The sequence below is a fragment of the Macadamia integrifolia genome, chromosome 5 (genome assembly GCF_013358625.1).
Source record: "Macadamia integrifolia cultivar HAES 741 chromosome 5, SCU_Mint_v3, whole genome shotgun sequence".
NCBI classification, from domain to species: Eukaryota; Viridiplantae; Streptophyta; class Magnoliopsida; order Proteales; family Proteaceae; genus Macadamia; species Macadamia integrifolia.
This window is the reverse complement of record NC_056561.1, coordinates 5,481,136-5,487,135: the sequence shown is the minus strand read 5'-3', so window position 1 is coordinate 5,487,135 and position 6,000 is coordinate 5,481,136. Positions and strand designations below refer to the sequence as shown.

General features: G+C 39.5%; 1 protein-coding gene across 4 annotated transcripts in view; it reads right to left on the bottom strand.

The window, feature by feature from the left end:
* The window catches only part of LOC122080365 (putative callose synthase 6), a 90,898-nt gene that overhangs the window by 49,263 nt on the left and 35,635 nt on the right, over positions 1-6,000 (bottom strand). The window lies entirely within an intron of this gene.

The window sequence follows — 6,000 nt, the reverse complement described above, 5'->3', positions numbered from 1 at the left end:
GGAACGGGAACGAACAAATAGATATTAATGCGATTTTCTTATTTACAAGTCGTTGTGTAGCGAAGAGCACACAAGTTGGGTATAACATTGAGGTTTGAGAGGTCAACACTAAGGAATGTTCTTCAAATAATTGGATATATAAAAGCTAGGCAAAGGATCAAGAACTCAGAACATTTTCACAACTGAATTTACACCATTAGTTTTATGGTAGAAAATGTGTCGTGTATGAATTAAAAAAAAAAACATACATCAGACCGTCAAATTCATCTAATCTAGGTGACACTCTCAGAAAACAACAAATAATTGTGAATCTGATTATCATCTAGCAAATGAATCTTATTAGAACATCAGGTTCCTGCAACCAGATCAAGGAAAAGAGAAAGGGAAAAGAGAAGAGAAGGAGAAGAAGCCAAAGTTGTGGGAGGCTACTCGCAGCTAGAATGGAATAGCTAGCCGCAGGGCCCTCCTCTATTTATAATATCTCAACAGAAAAAAATAATAATAATATATATATATCGGGACTAAAATACCCCTGTGCCCTATGCACCAAACTCTAAAGATACCCAAAAAACCCAATATAGCCAAAATACCCCAAGAAACTCAACACTCCCCCTCAAGCTGGAGCATATACATTACCCAAGTTCAGCTTGTTACAACAAGTGCGAAACTAGAAGCAAACAAGGACTTGATAAACATGTCAACCAACTAATCTTTAGAAGAGACAAAAGAAGTCTTAAGTCTCAACTAGCTTCTTTAAGAGTGCATCCTGAACAAAGTGACAATCCACTTCAATATGCTGGGTCCTCTCGTGGAAGACTAGATTATTGGCAATATAGACAACTGCTTGGTTAACATAATACATCTTCATAGGTGTAAGCATAGAAAAACCCATCTCTAGTAGCACCAATCGAAGCCATATCAATTCGCCAGCAGTATAAGCCATGCCTCTGTACTCTGCCTTAGCACTAAATCTGGCAATGGTCATCAGTTTCTAACTACACCATGTAACCAAGTTTCCTCCAACAAAGGTATAGTATGATGTAGTAGAACGACGATCACTGGCAGAGCCTACCCAATAAGCTTTCAGAGAAAGCAACCAATTTCATATGCCTATTGGATTGATAAATAAGTCCTTTACCAGAGGCAGCTTCAAATACCGAAGGATCTGAACAGTTGCATCCCAGTAAGCATTCTAAGGAGACTGCATTAACTAATTGAGGACACAAATTGCAAAAGTTATGGCCAGTCTAGTGAGTGTGAGATATATCAGCTCCCCAATCAAACTCCTATACTGATGCACATATTTTAGAGGTTCACCATCATCAACTTCGAACTTCTGATGAGGATCCATCATAGTTGTCAAGGCACCACCAAGGCATCCAGGTGGTTTGTCTGGGGGCTAGTTGACTGTCACCTTAGTGCACTACGTGTTGCCTTGCAACAAGGCTCTAGTCAGGCACTTATTTATACCAAATATCATTTAATTATTAATAAATAAGAAAAAAATCACTTTTTGAATCCAATAAACATAATTTCAAAATCAAATTCCAAAAGGATAAAAAGTCAACCCCCACCCCATTCTAAGAACAAAAATTGGGTTTTTGGTTGTAGGGGCTATTTTCAACTTTTAAATGCTAGGGTTTTTTCCCAATTCTGAAATTTTCATAAATCATGGTAAAACATTGCAAAAACCAAGTCCTAAAAAATAATCTTTTGTTTTGATGTCCATAAAATTATTTTCATTCAGGAAATTTTAACAGCATCCGTGCACTTTCAAATAAGTTTGATCGGACATTGCTTTGTCATTACAACTCAGATTTAAGTAATTTTAGGCTTGTTGGAAAGCTGGTTTTGTGCTCTACCTAATACAAAAAGTCTCATGTAAAAATAAAATCATTTGACCTGTCGAACTTATTAGAGAACAAGAACATTTCTCCAAATCTTGATTTTGGATGACTTAATGCGACTTAATGTTGATTTTCTATGACTCGATGTGGCTTCATGTTGACTTTTGATGATATAAGGTATATGTGGCATACTAAATAATGTTAGAAAAGAGGAAAATAAATTATTACACTTGGATGCCTTGGTCTCCTAGGCAGGCGCCTTGTCGCCTAAGCACTTAGGCACCCCTTCACCGCTTTGGGTCGGCTTAGCGCCTTGAGAACTATGGGATCAATAGTAACGTCCACTAGTTTTGATTCAAGCACACCAATATCAGATAGAAGATCTAAGACATACTTTCTTTGAGATAAGCTGATCGTTTTTTGCTTCTCACAACCTTAGTACCAAGCAAATAATGAAGCTAACCTAAGTCCTTGGTCTGAAAATGCAATTGTAAATACTCCTTCACTTTAGTAATACCAGTCATATCATTGCCAAAGATGATAACATCATCCACATCAAGGATCAAGACAACTAATTTATCTCCTTGGCGACGCACAAAAACAAACTGGTCAGAATAACACTGAGAAAACCCATAGGTGGTAACAATAGTAATGAAATTCTCAAACCAGGGCCTATGAGACTGTTTAAGACCATATATAGCTGTTGTAGATGCATATTATGGAAGGAGATATGAGAGGAAGAAGGGTCCAGCCAAGAAGGCCAATTGGACCCCTACTTAGTACACTTGAGTGGCTAAGTCATTAATTATAAATAAGGGCCCATTGAGCCCATCGGGTAGGGGGATTTTAATTAGTTTGTTTTAAATTAAGTAGAGGCCCATTGGGCCTGTCGATTTAATTAAGTGTATGGCCAATCCAAATTGTTTTAAGACTCTATTTTTCACATATGTTTTATTCCTAGTCTTAGTATGACTGTAAGTAGAAAGGTCCTGCCCTCTATATATAGAGGAGCTTATGCAAACATAATTTTCAGATTTGAATAAAGAAAATTGCAGTCAATTATGTTAGAACAACTGAGATAGTTGTGGGTGAGAAGCCCGGGCCGAGATAGCCACCTCCCCCACATTCTCTCATCTCTCTTCTTATTTTCTGCAATTAAATTCCTGTTTCTGTTCACTGTTGCAGCAGCTATCGATCTCAGAGAATTCAGCCCTGTTCATGCTAAGATCGATCATCAAGAAATCTTCATTCTTGGAGTCAATCGATCTCCTCTACTGCCTAACTCAGAGGTCTGATCTGCAAGCCCTTTTAGGGACTGGTTCTGCTCTCCAAGAGGACCACTTTAGGGACTGGTTCTGCTCTCCAAGAGGACCACTCGACCCCTGTTGGAAGACCATCTGAATCTGTTCACTGCTGGTTCCTGCGATTCTTGATTTTTCTCTCTCCTAGGGCTGAAATCAAGAAACTTCATAACTTCAACATCAACCGTCAGAATTCGATCATACTTGCAGGTTTTTGTTACCATCAAGGGACCTTCATTAGCCCAGAAGCACAGCTTCATTGGAGAAACACACAGCCAGCCGCACCTCTCTCTCTCTCTCTCTCTCTCTCCCCCAATCGCAGGTTTCTCTCTCCTCTCCTTTGGGGACAGTTTTGCTTGGGTTTTGTTCCTGTTTTCAAATTACCTCCTAGAGTATTGTTGCTGGTTCTTTCTTTGTTATTCTCTGGATTTTCTGTCCTTTATTCTTAAAGCTAAAGTCGACCAGCTACTAGTGTGTTTGGGGTTGCCATTGTAAGGGTTAGTTTCTTGTTACCTACTCCTGCATTAAGTGGTATCAGAGCTATGGCTGAAGAAGAACCCCAAATCACTCTTAAAGATGTATGGATAGCAGTCCAAGCCTTGACTACTAGGTTGGACAGATTTGACCAACAGATAGCAGAACTAAACGAGTCTACTGCTGCTCACTCCAATACTCAGACTACTGCCGCCCAATCTAATGATCAACCACGTTATTTTCATGGGGAATTCCTTGAATGGATGCGTGAATTGGAGATGGAATTTGACAGCTACAACTTAATAGAGACACAAAAATGCCAATATGTATGTTCCCAGATGAGTGATTGTGTCGCTGATGTAGATGCACATTATGAAAGAAGATATGAGAGGAAGAAGGGTCCAGCCAAGAAGGCCAATCGGACCCCTACTTAATCCACTTGAGTGGCTAAGTCATTAATTATAAATAAGGGCCCATTGAACCCATCGGCTAGGGGGTTTTTAATTAGTTTGTTTTAAATTAAGTAGAGGCCCATTGGGCCTGTCGATTTAATTAAGTGTATGGCCAGTCCAAATTGTTTTAAGACTCTATTTTTCACATATGTTTTATTCCTAGTCTTAGTATGACTGTAAGTAGAAAGGTCCTGCCCTCTATATATAGAGGAGCTTATGTAAACATAATTTTCAGATTTGAATAAAGAAAATTGTAGTCAATTATGTTAGAACAACTGAGATAGTTGTGGGTGAGAAGCCCTGGCCGAGACAGCCACTCCTCCCCCACATTCTCTTATCTCTCTTCTTTATTTCTGCAATTAAATTCCTGTTTCTGTTCACTGTTGCAGCAGCTATCGATCTCAGAGAATTCAGCCCTGTTCATGCTAAGATCGATCATCAAGAAATCTTCATTCTTGGAGTCAATCGATCTCCTCTACTGCCTAACTCAGAGGTCTGATCTGCAATCCCTTTTAGGGACTGGTTCTGCTCTCCAAGAGGACCACTCGATCCCTGTTGGAAGACCATCTGAGTCTGTTCACTACTGGTTCCTGCGATTCTTGATTTTTCTCTCTCCTAGGGCTGAAATCAAGAAACTTCATAACTTCAACATCAACTGTCAGAATTCAATCATACTTGCATGTTTTTTGTTACCATCAAGGGACCTTTATTAGCCCAGAAGCACAGCTCCATTGGAGATACACACAGCCAGCCGCACCTCTCTCTCTCTCTCTCTCCCAATCGTAGGTTTCTCTCTCCTCTCCTTTAGGGACAGTTTTGCTTGGGTTTTGTTCCTGTTTTCAAATTACCTCCTAGAGTATTGTTGCCGGTTCTTTCTTTGTTATTCTTTGGCTTTTTTGTCCCCTATTCTTAAAGCTAAAGTCGACCAACTACTTGTGTGTTTGGGGTTGTCATTGTGGGGGTTAGTTTCTTGTTACCTACTCCTACATTAATAGCCTTATTTAATTTGCATACACGACTACTATTTCCCCCCCGAGCAACATATCCTGAAGGTTGCTCCATATACACCACTTGCAAGTCACCATAGAGAAAGGCATTCTTAATGTCTACCTGAAATAAAAGCCAATCAAAATTGACAGCGAGTGAAATAAGCAGACGAACTAAATTTCAACCTGGCAACAGGAGAAAATGTCTCAAAATAATCAACCCTATAAGTATAAGTGTACCCTTTGGCAACCAAACGGGTTTTCAACGTCTCAAAAGAGCCATCAAGATGGTACTTAATAGTGTACAACCATACACACTTTACCAAATCCTTACCCGGAGGCAAATCTACCAAGCTACAGGTGTTACAGGTAAAAAGAGCATCCATTTCTACATCTATGGCAGCTTTCCATCCAGGAAGACGAAGAGATTCAAAATGATGGTTGGCAATGGTTTAAATAGATATAGATAATGCAAAACCATTAATGAAAGATGGAAGGTGAGATAAAGAAACAAACTGATCTATAAGGTACACAGCCAAAGAGGAACTTGGAGCTCCACCAAAGGAAGAAGGCGGTATAGGTTACGAATCATCCGAAGCAAGAGACACCTCACTAGGTTGCACCGACTTATCCCGTCGCTGATATACTTGTAAAGGTGGTGTGGTTTTGGCAATGGGATCATAAAAAAAGGAATTAAGGAAGGAATTGGAGTGGCATGAGTACTCGACTCATCCCCAAAGGAAGAGAAGTAGGAAGAAAAGGAGTGCCCTAAAAAAATGACACATCTGCACTAACAATATATTTCTGGGTAAATCACAACATTTGTAGCCTTTTTTAGTACGAGGGTAACACAGGAAAACACAATTAGTGGCCCAAGAAGACAACTTATCAAAATCCGAATGTAAGTTGTGAAGAATACAAGCACAGCCAAACACACGAG